We start from the raw sequence: 15,846 nt of genomic DNA, 5'->3' as shown, positions 1-15,846 counted from the left end.
CTTGGAGGCATTTCTGTGTCCACTGTGCACAAAGCAACTTGGGAAGGTTGCAAGGATTTGTGGTCTCTAGTTCACCTTGGGATGATTCTCAAACTCAGTTCACAGCTCAGCTAGGCCTCTTCACACTTGTTTGAGACAGAAAGTCATGTTTCGATGGCCATTTCATGTTGTTACAGGTCACAGACTCTAACTCAGGACTGTCCTGTGTGGGTGGTATGAGGATCTTGGTATTGTAGAGTCTTATCCAGTAACAGAAAGAGCCCCGCTTGATTTCTCTGTGGGTGGGCTTTCTAATTTCTCAGGAAATTTGGGTTACCAGCTCAAATCCTGGCTTGGACAGAGCCCAAATCCCTAAGGCTAGGGTCAAAGATGTCAGGAGCATTTTTCTTTTTTCCTATTGAGAACAAAATAATCACGCAGGTCACAGGCATTCCTTTGGCAATCTACACATTTCTATTGGTCAGACTATGTCAGATACATTGAGTTTAGCAAGATAAGTATAGGAAGAGATATGTCAGTAGTCAATACTCAACCCTAATGTTGCTTTGGTATATAATTAAGATTGTTAGTGTAATTAGAAATCATGGAGAACTTTACCACAGTATAGTTTCAAATCATACTGTTGTGGCTCAAGATTTTGAGAATATATTAAAGTGTTTAATTTTATTCTTAGAGTGTTGTTTCCTGAGGCTCTAGGGTTTAATTTTTCCTCCCATTTCCTCCCCACTCCTTCCCTCATTCCTGAGAAAAAAGCAAACAACTTTATAAGGCATTGTATCAGTCAATGCACTTATGAGTTATAACACTTATGTATTAAATGTAAATAAATAATGATGAAACTAAATAATACAATTTATTATGAATAACAGGTTGAGGGTGTCAGATAGCCAAAGGAAAGTAAATTTTGAATAACTGAGAATTAGTTAAACAGTTTGGCTTTATGTCTTTTAAGTTTTAATATTGTTCTTTAAAGTTTCATGTAGAAAAAACCTAATGCCATACCAAAATTTAAATAAAACTTTGTGATGAGCTATTTCTTCCATTAGTGAACCTTTTACTATATTTTACTATTAATAAGTTTCTTTTGTGTTTCCAGAAGGCAGAACTCCAGAGTATCTTAGCTTCTATATTGAATCATCATTAATTGCAACAACAAAACCCGAAGAAAGGAGGCAACTAATTTCTGACAGTTTCAATATTAGGAAGCCTGAGCTCAAGCTGTAATGTTGCTGTGCAAAGTGATGCATTTGTACAGCCGATCCTCTCTGAAGTTCTTTCAAGTTACCAGAGGGAAATAAATGCATGCACAGAAAGTTATCTACCATCACACATCTTCATCTTCTTCTGTTAAATAATTCTTCTTATAGTGGACTTAGCACTCTTAGCGTGACTGATGACCTCAGATGAAAGTTCTTTCCACTTTTATAGCCAACCTCATGATAGTAAATCAAAAAAGCCTAGTGGGCTCTATTTCTCCCAAGGCCTATTGTTTCTCTTTGGAAAAAAGTTAGCTCCATTATAATTCTACTAGTATCTTACATATGTTTCTGAAATTAGAAAAGTTAAACACTGTCTACTCCTCTAAGTGTCTGTTTATCAAGAGTTTGGAATTGAGAGGATGGCACACATCTCATTATTTCATTGAGCAAAGGCTGAGAATGAATTTGTCTCCACTGTCCCAGAATGTTATAATATTAAAATAGATTCAAGACTGGTTTTCTCTTACTGTATTTCTTTTGTGTGTCTGTATAATTCTCAGTAATAACTTGGAATTCTATTTTATGAGGCAACTTGGTAGGAGGGGTGGTGTCTCCAAAATTAGAAGCCATGGGCTTTGATAAGGTACTGCCACTAACTTTATCTGTGACCTTGGGTAGGTTTATTCACTTTTTGGACCTCATTGGTAAAACAAGGGTCATAGACTTGACTATGTGACCATATACCATGTGCTCAGTAATATCTGACTCTCTGCGACCACATGGACTGTAGCCTCCCAGGCATGGGATTCTCCAGGCAAGAATACTGGAGTGGGGTGCCATTTCCTACTCCAGGGAATCTTCCCAATTACCCACTGAACCAATGGGGAAGCCCCGTTCATAGACCAGATAACCTCTAAAGTTCCCCAAGTTACAATATATTTTATAGACATATATATAATGTTGTATATAATAATTATAATGTTTTGTATAATATATAATATGATAAATAAATATAGAATATTTATATATTTAAATATTTTATTAAATTACATATTTGTCTTTTTAAATGAAATGCAGAAAGCACACACTGTCATTTAAAGAGGACAGGCTGTAAAAGGGCAGTAAAACATGCCTCCCAAATTACTCTAGGACTTTAAATACAGTGTTATCACATTCTAGTGGGACAAAGATTTTATCAGGCAGACTAGTCATGTTTTACTGCTTCAGTTGGTCAACAATTACTCATGAGTCATCCAGCAAGAGTTATTGAGTTGAAATAGGCACTGTGCTGGACAAAGGTGATAAAGACACAGCCCTTACCTTCACCAGGTATACACACTAAGGGAGTATGCAGACATTAAGCAAATAATCGCACTGATAACTACATGACTACACATCTATCCATATCTCACCATAAGTGCTAAAAAGGAAATTGTGATGATGGAGCTTAGGTAGGCCACTTTCTACTTCAAGTTTGGGGAAACTTCTATGAGTAAGCGACAGAACTGAGAGACTGAAACCTGAATGCTGAATAGAAGTAAGACTGGCAAAGGCAGAGGGAGGCAAATGCCAAGAGGCTCTGAGAAAGGAAAAAAATGTTACAAATTGGAAAATTAAAAGAGTCCAATGTGGCTGTAAAAGTGAACTGGCAAAGTGGCAAGAAGCAAGGGAGGCAAAGAGGCTGGGGTCCCATGAAAACTTTCAGGCCATGAGAGACTTTTGGATTATATTCCAAGTCATAGAGGGAAACCAGTAAAAATATATGAGAGTAAATAAATTGATCTAATTATATTTAAAATAACCATGATATCCAGGTTGAGAGTGGATTGAAGAAAAATAAGATGTGGGTAGGCCACAAAGATAATAAGGAGAAAGAGATAGTGAAGCCTTGGATTGAAATTATGGTAATAAATTCAACATACATTAGAGTACTGATAAATTATGAATGAACAAGAGTAAGGAAATAAAATGGTTTCATTTTAATGGACACATGAAATATATCTAAATTAATTTCCATTAAAGATAGCTTTTTACTATATCATATATAGACAGGTATATCTGCATGTGTGTGTCTGCTTATGTACATGTGTGTATTTGGAATTGTCATACATTTTGTTATTTTCTTCATCTTGTTTTTTTTTTTTTTAATTTAAAGACCTATCAGTCATTTCAGTCACTCAGTCATATCCGACTCTTTGCAACCCAATAAATTGCAGTATGCCAGGTCTCCCTGTCCATCACGAACTCCTGGAGCCCACCCAAACCCATGTCCATTGTGTCGGTGGTGCCATCCAAACATCTCATCCTCTGTCGTCCCCTTCTCCTCCTGTCCTCAATCCCTCCCAGCAGCAGGTTCTTTTCAAATGAATCAGCTCTTTGCATCAGGTGGCCAAAGTATTGGAGTTTCAGCTTCAACATCAGTCCTTCCAATGAACACCCAGGACTGATCTCCGTTGGGATGGACTGGTTGGATCTCCTTGCAGTCCAAGAGACTTGCAAGACTCTTCTCCAACACCACAGTTCAAAAGCATCAATTCTGCGCTCAGCTTTCTTTATAGTCCAAATCTCACATCCATACATGACTACTGGAAAAACCATAGCCTTGACTAGATGGACCTTTGTTGGCAAAGTAATGTCTCTGCTTTTTAATATGCCATCTAGGTTCGTCATAACTTTCCTTCCAAGGAGCAAGCGTCTTTTAATTTCATGGCTGCAATCACCATCTGCAGTGATTTTGGAGCCCAGAAAAATAAAGTCAGCCACTGTTTCCCCATCAATTTGCCATGAAGTGATGGGACTGGATGCCATGATCTTCGTTTTCTGACTGTTGAGCTTTAAGCCAACTTTTTCACTCTCTTCTTTCACTTTCATCCAAAGGCTCTTTAGCTACTCCTGTATTAGAATGGGTCCAGGGAACAGACATATGAATAAAATATTATTTTAATACCCGTAATTTCTTGTCCTGTAGATGCTTTCTCCTCTGTCCTGCACTTCAGCACCATCTGTAGTCATCCCTTTGTATGTTGAACTCTTCCAGAAGCCTGAGTTTATCTAGTGCATGGACTCTCTTCCATTCATTTATTTTTTCATTCCTCGGATATAATACTTGTTTTTCTTAAGTCCCATGGTGAAGGTGTAAAAACAGGAGATTAGACAGCTTCGTATTTGAATTTCTACATTTCTGCCCTCACTTTTCTGTAATGAGTCAGAGATACTGGATGACTGTGATTTGGCACCCAGAGGGATGGAATGGGGAGGGAGGAGGGAGGAGGGTTCAGGATGGGGAACACATGTATACCTGTGGCGGATTCATTTTGATATTTGGCAAATCTAATACAGTTATGTAAAGTTTAAAAATAAAATAAAATTAAAAAAAAAAAAAACAAAAAACAAAAAAAAAAAACTTGCAGAGTGTCATTGGAAAAGCTGAGTCAACAATACCTGTTGTTGTTCAGTTATTAAGTTGTGTCCTGCTCTTTGTGACCCCATGGACTGTAGCACACCAGGCTTTTCTGTCCTTCACTATTTCCAGGAGCTTGCTCAAACTCATGTCCATTAAGTCAGTGATGCCATCCAACTATCTTCTCTCAATCCCTTCTCCTCCTGCCCTACATTTGTTCTTTTCTGATGAGTTGGCTCTTCACATCAGATGGCCAAAGGATTGGAGCTTCAGCATTAGTCCTTCTAATGAATATTCAGGGTTGATCTCCTTTAGGATTGATTAGTTTCATCTCATTGTTGTCCAAGGGACTCTCAAGAGCCTTCTCCAGCCCCCAAATTTGAAAGCATCAATTCTTTGGTGCTCAGCCTTCTTTATGGTCCAACTCTCACATCCATACATGACTAATGGAATAATCACAGCTTTGATAATATGGACCTTTGTTGGAAAAGTGATGTCTCTGCCTTTTAATACACTATCTAGGTTTGTTATAGCTTTTCTTCCAAGAAGCAAGTGTCTTTTAATTTTGTGGCTGCAGTCATAATCAGCAGTAATTTTAGAGCCCAGGAATATAAAATCTGTCACTGTTTCACTTTCAGTTCAGTTCAGTTCAGTCGCTCAGTTGTGTCCGACTCTTTGCAACTGCATGGACTGAACACACCCTGTCCATCATCAACTCCCAGAGCTTGCTAAAACTCATATTCATCGAGTTGGTCATGCCATCCAACCATCTCATCCTCTGTCATCCCCTTCTCCTCCTGTCTTCAATCTTTCCCAACATCAGGATCTTTCCTAATGAGTCAGTTCTTTGCATCAGGTGGCTGTGGCAAAAGGATTGGAGCTTCAGCTTCAACATCAGTACTTCCAATGAATATTCAAGATTGATTTCCTTTACAATTGACTGGTTTGATCCCCTTGCAGCCCAAGGGACTCTCAAGAATCTTCTCCAACACATACCTCAAAAGCATCAATTCTTCAGTGCTCAACTTTCTTTATGGTCCATCTCTCACATTGACACATGACTACTGGAAAAACCATAACTTTGATTAGATGGACCTTTGTCGGCAAAGTAATGTCTCTGCTTTTCAGTATGCTGTCTAGGTTTATCATAACTTTTCTTCCAAAGAGCAAGTGTCTTTTAATTTCATGGCTGAAGTCACCATCTGCAGTGATTTTGAAGCCCAAGAAAATAAAGTCTCTCACTGTTTTCATCGTTTCCTCATGTATTTGCCATAAAGTGATGGGACTGGATGCCATGATCTTAGTTTTCTGAATGTTGAGTTTTAAGCCAGATTTTTCACTTTCTTCTTTCACTTTCATCAAGAGACTCACTAGTTTGTCTTAGCTTTTGGCCATAAGGGTGGTATCATCTGCATATCTGAGGTTGTTGATATTTTTCCAGCAACCTTGATTTTAGCTTCTGCTTCATCCAGCCTGGCATTTGCATGATGTACTCTGCATATAAGTTAAGTAAGCAGGGTGACAATATAGCCTGGACGTACTCCTTTCCCAATTTGGAACCAGTCTGTTATTCCATGTCCAGTTCTAACTGTTGCTTCTTGACCTGAATAGAGGTTTCTCAGGAAGCAGGTAAGGTGGTCTGGTATTCCCATCTCTTATAAGAATTTTCCACAATTTCTTATGATCCACACTGTCAAAGGCTTCTCTGATAGCTCAGTTGGTAAAATATCTGCCTTCAATGCAGGAGACCCCGGTTCAATTCCTGGGTTGGGAAGATCTGCTGGAGAGGGGATATACTATATATACTGTATTAATCATATACTGTATTAATGCATAAGGATAAGGAAATGCATATAGGTGAAGGAAAATTAGCTTTCACCTTCACATATAGGTGAAGGGAAATTACAGTGGATGATATTCTCACTTAGGGTCTTCATGAATTCTTCTTTTGTATTTTATCTATATATAATATTTAACTAACGTTGTCATTAAATGTTCTTATCTTCCATGTCAATGAGGTTCTTTCTTGGTAGTTCTTTTGTTAAACGTACTGTGAAATTTTGACCATCAGAGGGTGTTTGTAAATGCTCCACAGATAATGATGTGAAAGAACCTGGCACCTAGTGTGTTGTGGAATTGACACACACTGTCTTCTGTGCGCTGCTTTGCTTCACAACCCTTTGTACCGATGACATCATGATCCCTCCAGTGGCCCATTACTTTCAGAAAGATCTACTAAACCAAATCAGATTAGGATGTCAGGGCTTTAAAGGATTATCCTTCCCAGGATGATTTGTCTTTTTAGGAGAAAGAGGAATTATGTCTTACCTATGATAGAATTTCAGGTATCAGGGTAGGAGGCATCTTGAGCTACAGGGGCCCAAGTCCTTTGCTATCACTTCTGTTAGCATATTTACAGAAGTGGTAGCAAAGGAATACAGAGGCCTTATTCCAAACACCCTGTCCTGAAGAGCAGATAAAATGCCCAGTGACATTTACTTGGTTGTATTCTTAGTTGGCCCTTAAATGACTCTGCCTTGCTCATCATCACGCATAGAGGCAGCCTGTCACCCTTCCTTGCAGTTCCCCTGACCCAGCTGACTCATCCCTACACATGCTCACTCATCTGGTGCCCCTACAACCTGTCAAATAGGACTGTGATGTCCAGACTTGAGTGCCCTTCTCCCTCATTTATGCTGTGCAGGGACAGAAGCAATCTTTCCAAGCCTCAGTTTTATCATGTGAGAAATGTTGTGTTGTGGGCTTCTGAGGACAAAAGAACATAATGGCATTGAAATACATATAATTTCATATATGGAACGAGTTGCCAGTCCAGGTTTGATGCACGATACTGGATGCTTGGGGCTGGTGCACCAGGACGACCCAGAGGGATGGTATGGGGAGGGAGGAGGGAGGAGGGTTCAGGATGGGGAACACATGTATACCTGTGGCGGATTCATTTTGATATTTGGCAAAACCAATACAATATTGTAAAGTTTAAAAATTAAGAAAAAAAAAAGGACACAATAAATGTAAATGGCTTCACCTGCTGCCTAGCACCTAGAGCTGAAGAAATGTTAGCTAAATAAATACTAACAAACTCTCATATGCTAATATTTACATTTATTAAATCATTTAATCCTTACAGAAAGTCTAAGAGGTAGTTTTGATAATACTGTTATTTTCATCGCACAGATGAACCTAAAAGCAGAGAGGTCATTGACAACAGAAGTCCCACAACTACATAGTGGGTGAGGCAGAATTTGAGCCCAAGACTCTGTGGTTTCAGAGTACCTGCTTTTCACCATTCTGCAATGTTATCTTTCCTATAAGCACATGGTATTACCTCAAGATCATTGGCAAAATCATCAGAAAAGTCTTCTATTTAGACTCAATCAATCCAAGTGACACACAGGTCAGACTAAGGTGCTATAATACAAACTGGTGTGTGTATGTGTATGTGTGTTAGTCACTTAGTTATGTTCAACTGTTTGTGACTCCATGGACCTGTCGGGCTCCTCTGTCTGTCCATGGAATCCTCCAGGCAAGAATATGGGAGTGGGTTGCCATTCCCTTCTTCAGGTGATCTTCCCAACCCAGGGATCAAACCTGGGTTTCCTGCAATGCAGGTGGATTCTGTACCATCTGAACCACCAGGGAAGTCCACAAAATGGTGTAGAATGAGTCTTTCCCACCATGATTGAAAACCTGCCTTGGTAGAAAACCAAGGCTAGCCTTACAGCCTCATAATGAGGTCTAAGGTATTATCTAGTGCAACTCCTTTACTTTATAGATAAAGAAACTGGAACCTGGGCAGTACAGGTACTTGCACGTGGCCAGCCATAGTTCGTCTGAGCAAACTCCAGGAGACAGTGAAGGACAGGGAAGCCTACTGTGCTGCAGTTCATGGGGTCGAAAAGAATCAGACATGACTCAACGACCAAACAATAGCAACAATAGACTAAGGCAGTACTGATTAGGCTTTATAGGCACAAATCCAAGGGCCTTTTAATTCACTACAGTTCCTGCATGAGGCTCTCATGTCCTTTGAAATAGTGACAGCATTTCCTTCATAGGCTAATTTCCTTTTGATCCAAGGTAAAATCTAGTTTGACTTTGTTGAATGGAAAGTTTTACTGATGATGTAAAGATACAAAAAGTGGGGTTAAGTAGAAGGAGACGAAGGGCTTAGTAATGGGGTTGGGTTAATCCCACTGAGCAAAAGGTGGCTAAAAGTAGCTGCATGGAGAGGGTAAGGGAACAGCTGGCTCCTGCTGAATGTCATTCCAACGATGCTGGACAGCGTGTCTCTTTATTAGTTCAGGTTCACCTAATGAGCCTGTTCTGTAAGCAAACTTGCTGTCGAATATGATGCTTGTTTCTGGAGGGCTATGTCTTGTTCCCTGCTTTTTAGTGACTGCATACCTAAAAGTGAGTATTGGCAAAAATAAACCTGCAGGCAAGATACACTTTAGATGGTTACACAACAAATGCTTTATCCTCCCCTACAGTCATGTACTTGTAAAAGAATCAGATTGGGAATGAAAAAAGCTGTTGAAAAAAATTTTGCTAAGCAGATGCTTACTCTGGGTTTTGAGAATATGAAATATGTTTTGACATGAAGCTTGGGATTATGAAAGAGTGCTGATTCATCTTGTTCTAGAATCACCAAATGCTCATATTGAAAGGGACCTTAAAGATCTCCTGGTATGAACCCCATACTTTGAACTTGAGGAGAAGATAATGGTAAACAATTCAAGGTCACAGCAAATTAGAGTCAAGATTTTTGGCTCTCATTCTGGGAGTTTTATATGGAAATGTCATATAGAAGATCAAGAATGTGTTCATCTGCAAATAACAGAAAACCGTGCTAATGGTGGCTTTGCACATTGGGTTTCACCTTTCTCATTCAAGAAGACACCCAAGGGTAGCTAGTGCAGGGCTAGAATGAAGTGTAGTCATGCTACTTGGTAGCTGGGCTATTACGTTTTCCGCTCCCCCAGGCTTCATTCTCATAGTTCACCTCCCATTATGACAACATGGCTGCTGCACATCTAAGCCTGGGTCCATATACTGGTGTAAAGAAAGAAAAGACAAAAGGCCTAAGAAGCATACTTGTTTCATCTGACCGTTTCAAAATTTTCCCAGAAGTCTCACCTGGCAACTTCTGCTTAAATCTCACTGTCTGGAATTGGGTCACTTTTGCATTTCTAGCTGCAAGAGTCTGGGAAAGTAGATACCTTTGACTATGCACAGTCACCCCAAACAAAAAAGGGTATTTTTTAGTAAGGAAGGATAAGGGAATGGATAATGAATAGAAAACTACTAGAGTATGTAACATAAAGGATGCTGTGGGTAAGTAATGAAAGGCTATAGTTTTTAGGGTGAGACATATCTGAATTCAAATTCTGGCTCTGACGCTTTTGGGGAAAAACACTTCACTTTCTCAGGCCTATATTTTCTTTATAAATGGAGACATTATGGAAAAATTAGGCAATAAGGTTGTACTGAAGTTAAATGAAGATAATTGTGAAACAATAAGGTCCCTATAATGTTCACTTTGTACCACTGCTTTAGGATCTGTAACATGAGGGTTGCTTATCCTGCCTGGACCAAGTTATACTTTGACTTCCTTTACCTTCAATGACACAGAATAACCAGGACATGAAGGCACAGTAACTGGTTAAACAGATTTTATTAATCTTTAACCCCTCTTAGAAATAATACCCAAATGATACTTAGACATTGTTCACACTGTTTTTAACCTTTTACTCAAAGGAGAGGGACTTCAGTGGGCCAACAATCCTGGCTTCAATCTGAAGTGTTTCCTTATCATGGAAAAGAGATGACCAGACCTGCTGCCCAGACTTTGTAGGGAATTTACAGCATAGAGAGTGTTGTGAGCATTTTATATCTTTTCTTTGGGCAGAACCTTAGCGGATGATGAAATTTACATCTCCCAGACTAAATTTCATTGAGTCTTAGGGGAAAAAAAGATGAGATTAACAGCTTTTTTGAATTAATAAATTAAGGAGATTCATATAATATTTCAGGATTTCAAACAAGAAATCTGTATATATTAAACAGGCCCTCTCAACCTAAGTTGAGAAACTTAAACTGCAAGGAGATCCAACCAGTCCATCCTAAAGGAGATCAGTCCTGGGTGTTCTTTTTTTTTTTTTTTTTTAATATAAATTTATTTATTTTAATTGGAGGCTAATTACTTTACAATATTGTATTGGTTTTGCCATACATTGACATGAATCTGCCACGGGTGTATACTTTGGAAGGACTGATGTTGAAGCTGAAACTCCAATACTTTGGCCACCTGATGCAAAGAGCTGACTCACTGGAAAAGACCCTGATTCTGGGAAAGATTGAGGGCAGGAGAAGGGGACAACAGAGGATGAGATGGTTGGATGGCATCACTGACTCAATGGACATGGGTTTACGTGGATTCTGGGAGTTGGTGATGGACAGGGAGGCCTGGCGTGCTGCAGTTCATGGGGTCACAAAGATTGGACATGACTGAGTGACTAAACTGAACTCAACCTAAGAAGGTATGTATCAAGGAAATGGCACACAGCTTATGGTCAGCTTTAGAACAGTGATTATGCCATTGGTATTTCTTACTTTCTTAAGGAAGAAAAATCATTACATTGTTTTTTGAGAGGTTCATTTCCCTTCTGAAAAAGTTTTCTGAATACCTTATAATATCTATGTTTGGCATGATATTCAGATGAAAATTGTACCCTAATGTATTTTTATTTCAATATTTTAACTGACAAAGTAATACATGATTCAGTTTTTCAGTTCAGTTGCTCAGTCGTGTCTTACTCTTTATGACCCCATGAACTGCAGCGTGCCAAGCCTCCCTGTCCATCACCAACTCCTGGAGTTCACCCAAACCCATATCCATTGAGTCAGTGATGCCATCCAACCATCTTATCCTCTGCTGTCCCCTTCTCCTCCTGCTCTCAATCTTTCCCAGAATCAGGGTCTTTTCCAATGAGTCAGCTCTTTACATCAGTTGGCCAAAGTATTGGAGTTTCAGCTCCAGCATCAGTCCTTCCAATGAATATTCAGGACTGATTTCCTTTAGGATGGACTGGTTGGATCTCCTTGCAGTCCAAGGGACTCTCAAGACTCTTCTCCAAAAACACAGTTCAAAAGCATCAATTCTTCGGCACCCAGCTTTCTTTATAGTCCAACTCTCACATCCATACATGACTACTGGAAAAACCATAGCCTTGACTAGATGGACCTTTGTTGGCAAAGTAATGTCTGCTTTTCAATATGCTGTCTAGGTTTGTCATAACTTTCCTTCCAAGGAGTAAGCATCTTTTAATTTCATGGCTGCAATCACCATCTGCAGTGATTTTGGAGCCCAGAAAAATGAAGTCAGATACTGATTCTACTGTTTCCCCATCTATTTGCCATGAAGTGATGGGACCAGATGCCATGATCTTCATTTTCTGAATGTCGAGCTTTAAGCCAAATATTCCACTTTCCTCTTTCACCTTTATCAAGAAGCTCTTTAGTTCTTCTTCACTTTCTGCCATAAGGGTGGTGTCATCTGCATATCTGAGGTGATTGATATTTCTCCCGGCAATCTTGATTCCAGCTGTGCTTCCTCCAGCCCAGCGTTTCTCATGATGTACTCCTACATATAAGTTAAATAAGCAGGGTGACAATATATAGCCTTGACATACTCCTTTTCCTATTTGGAACCAGTCTGTTGTTCCATGTCCAGTTCTAACTGTTGCTTCCTGACCTGCATATAGGTTTCTCAAGAGGCAGGTCAGGTGGTCTGGTATTCCCATCTCTTGAAGAATTTTCCACAGTTTATTGTGATCCACACAGTCAAAGGCTTTGGCATAGTCCATAAAGCAGAAATAGATGTTTTTCTTGAACTCTCTTGCTTTTTCGATGATCCAACAGATGTTGGCAATTTGATCTCTGGTTCCTCTGCCTTTTCTAAAACCAGCTTGAACATCTGGAAGTTCATAGTTCACGTACTGCTGCAGCCTGGCTTGGAGAATTTTGAGCATTACTTTACTAGTGTGTGAGATGACTGCAATTATGTGGTAGTTTGAGCATTCTTTGGCACTGCCTTTCTTTGGGATTGGAGTGAAAACTGACCTTTTCTTTTCCTTTTTTTTTTGAGTTTTTACATGTGTCCATTTATTGATTGCTGGGAATAGAGCTTATTGAGAATACACTGACATGCATTCGAGGGGAGAAATTAACCAAACCTGAAAGGAAGCCGTTCAATAAGCCTGAGAGTTAATAAGGTAGGAGAGACACAGTATGTAGGGCGACGTCAACAACCACGGAGGGCTGTCCTTAAGATGCCAGCTGCAAACGCTTTGGGAACTTCTCTGTTCTGAATTACTGTGGAACTACCAGGAGAGAGAGATCACCCTGCCTCTTTATGTCATATATACCACATATATCATTAAATAATTTTAAATTATGATCCGAGACATTCCAGTAATTTAATCTCTCTGTCCTTTTAAGTGTAACTGGAATTCTTTTAATTTCTATCACTTTATCATATCAATAAGTTCAACATCTTAGGGAAAAATTGACAATATGCTGTAAAAATCTGCTAATATTAGAACAGAGCATAAATCAGCAGATATAGGAATGATATGACTACAGTTTTTTGCATCCATTGTGAATCTTTCCTAAATCTCATAGCTGCTTATAACTCTAAAGCATACAAATTGGTGTGGAGGAATTTGTAAAAATGGAATTGCCTTAAACAGTTCGAAGTGACAGTAAGTTTTTTTGCACATCAGTGAACAGCTTTCTTTCTTGCATTAGTTTAAAACTGACCTTTTCTAGTCCTGTGGCTACTGCTGAGTTTTCCAAATTTGCTGGCATATTGAGTGCAGCACTTTCACAGTATCATCTTTCAGGATTTGAAATAGCTCAACTGGAATTTCATCACCTCCACTAGCTTTGTTTGTAATGATGTTTTCTAAGGCCCATTTGACTTCACATTCCAGGATGTCTGGCTCTAGGTCAGTGATCACACATCATGATTATCTGGGTCGTGAAGATCTTTTTTGTACAGTTCTTCTGTGTATTCTTGCCACCTTTTCTTAATATCTTCTGCTTCTGTTAGGTCCATACCATTTCTGTCCTTTATTGAGCCCATCTTTGCATGAAATGTTCCCTTGGTATCTCTAATTTTCTTGAAGAGATCTCTAGTCTTTCCCATTCTATTGTTTTCCTCTGTTTCTTTGCATTGATCACCGAGGAAGGCTTTCTTATCTCTCCTTGCTATTCCTTGGAACTCTGCATTCAAATGGGTATATCTTTCCTTTCCTCCTTTACTTTTCACTTCCCTACTTTCCACAGCTATTTGTAAGGCCTCCTCAGACAGCCATTTTGCTTTTTTGCATTTGTTTTTCTTGGGAATGGTCTTGATTCCTATCTCCTGTACAATGTCTAAATCTAATACAATATATAAATTGTACTAAATAATACATGATTTATTTAGGTAAATTTAAAAACAATGATAATATAAATAAAAATATAATTATATTTAATTCTATCTTCTGCATATTCTTCAAACTTTATATATACATATACATTAAAAATTTGCTTTATACTTCACATACTATTTTTTAACATTTTAATAATCAATATGATATTCCTTTTACATGGAATACAACTTCATACAACTATAGGAAACAGCTGCATGTATTCTTTATATCAGTATATAATAATTATTTAACCATCTCTTCCTGTAGAAAACAGTATTTTTTTTCCCTGTTTTGGGATTTTTTTTCCTATTTTCAATTTACGTGCTGTGATGTAGATCTTTGTAACTGAAACTAAATGTACAATGGAATTATTTTCTGAAACTTAAATTTCTGAGTTGAAAAATATGAATGTAATTTGAAGTATTGCTACTGCAGATTTTCCACCAAAAAATCAGAACAGTTTATACAACCATTAGCAGTATATGAGTGCTCATTTCCATAAATTCTTGCCAATACAAGATATTTTCATTAAAAGCATACTACAGTGTTTGTATGTGTGTGTGTGTTTGTGGTGTGGTGGGGGTACTTCTTCTGAACTCTTTACTAGATACAGTTTTCCCAGTTGTGATGGTATATTCAAAATCACACAGGCAAGGACAGTGGATGGGTAAGATAGGAACTGCCTTCTGTGAACCGGTTTCTTCCATGTGACAACTGAAATGGAAAAATGCTGCTTTTCTCCAAGAATGATGATGTCCTTTATATTTTTATACCACTTACATTTTCCCTTCTCTTAGCTTCTTTCTCCATATCATGAAGAATTTGAGTTAGAGAAACAACAAACTGGCGTATTACATAAAACTCTAAAATAGGTTAAGTATCTGAAACTTAAAGAAGATTCAGTGACAGAGAGACTCAATATAGACAAACACAGACTTTTGAATGCGTTGTGTAAACACCAATAGTCCAAAAATAAAATGGAAAAGGAACTGCTTTTTTTTGCACCAATGACACAAAAAATGATCTAGGGACAACTTGGGAACAAGGTGACCATGAGTGGAGAGCAAAAAACTGCTGTTAAAGAAACAGTCACGAGCCTGAGTTTTATAAATAGGAACACAGAAATAAAGGAATCTAAAGCTCTTGAGTCAATGAGAAAGCTTAGGTCCAATTTTAGATTCTACAACTTTAGAGAAACAGAGAGAATTACACTAGGCACCATTCCTTGAATTTTTATTTGTTCCAGGAACTTTGCATTCATCAATACACATAATTTAGTAATCACAACAATCCTTTGAGGTGCATGGTATGACCCCCATTCTGCACAGGAGGAAAGAAGTCTAAAGAAAATACTTAAGGCTATCTCCTCATCTGGGATCCAGGATTCAAACCAGGTTGGTCTGTCTCCAAGGCTCATCCTCTCATTCACTCAGCTACAAATCATACCTGAAAACAGGATGAGGCAAAGGGACAAAGGTGGACCAATCCTATTGCATAGAGATGGCAGTCACTTTTGCTTAATCTTCTTCAACTTGGATGCTATGACTTTACCTGCCCAAAGTGGGATAATTAGAGGTGGTATTGTGAAATTGCTGATAAAAATGATTCTCTTCTGTTTGCTCTGACTGCCTTGTCTCAGGCACATACTTCACTGACCTAGCATATAAATTCCCTTGGGTACTTCTAAGGCAGGTGATGACTCATTCACCTCTGACTGACCAGACCCATAATGCTGACTGCAGGTGTGTGA

This window comes from Bubalus bubalis, chromosome 10 (genome assembly GCF_019923935.1).
Source record: "Bubalus bubalis isolate 160015118507 breed Murrah chromosome 10, NDDB_SH_1, whole genome shotgun sequence".
In the NCBI taxonomy this organism is placed as follows: Eukaryota; Metazoa; Chordata; class Mammalia; order Artiodactyla; family Bovidae; genus Bubalus; species Bubalus bubalis.
Note: the sequence above shows the minus strand (reverse complement) of the source record.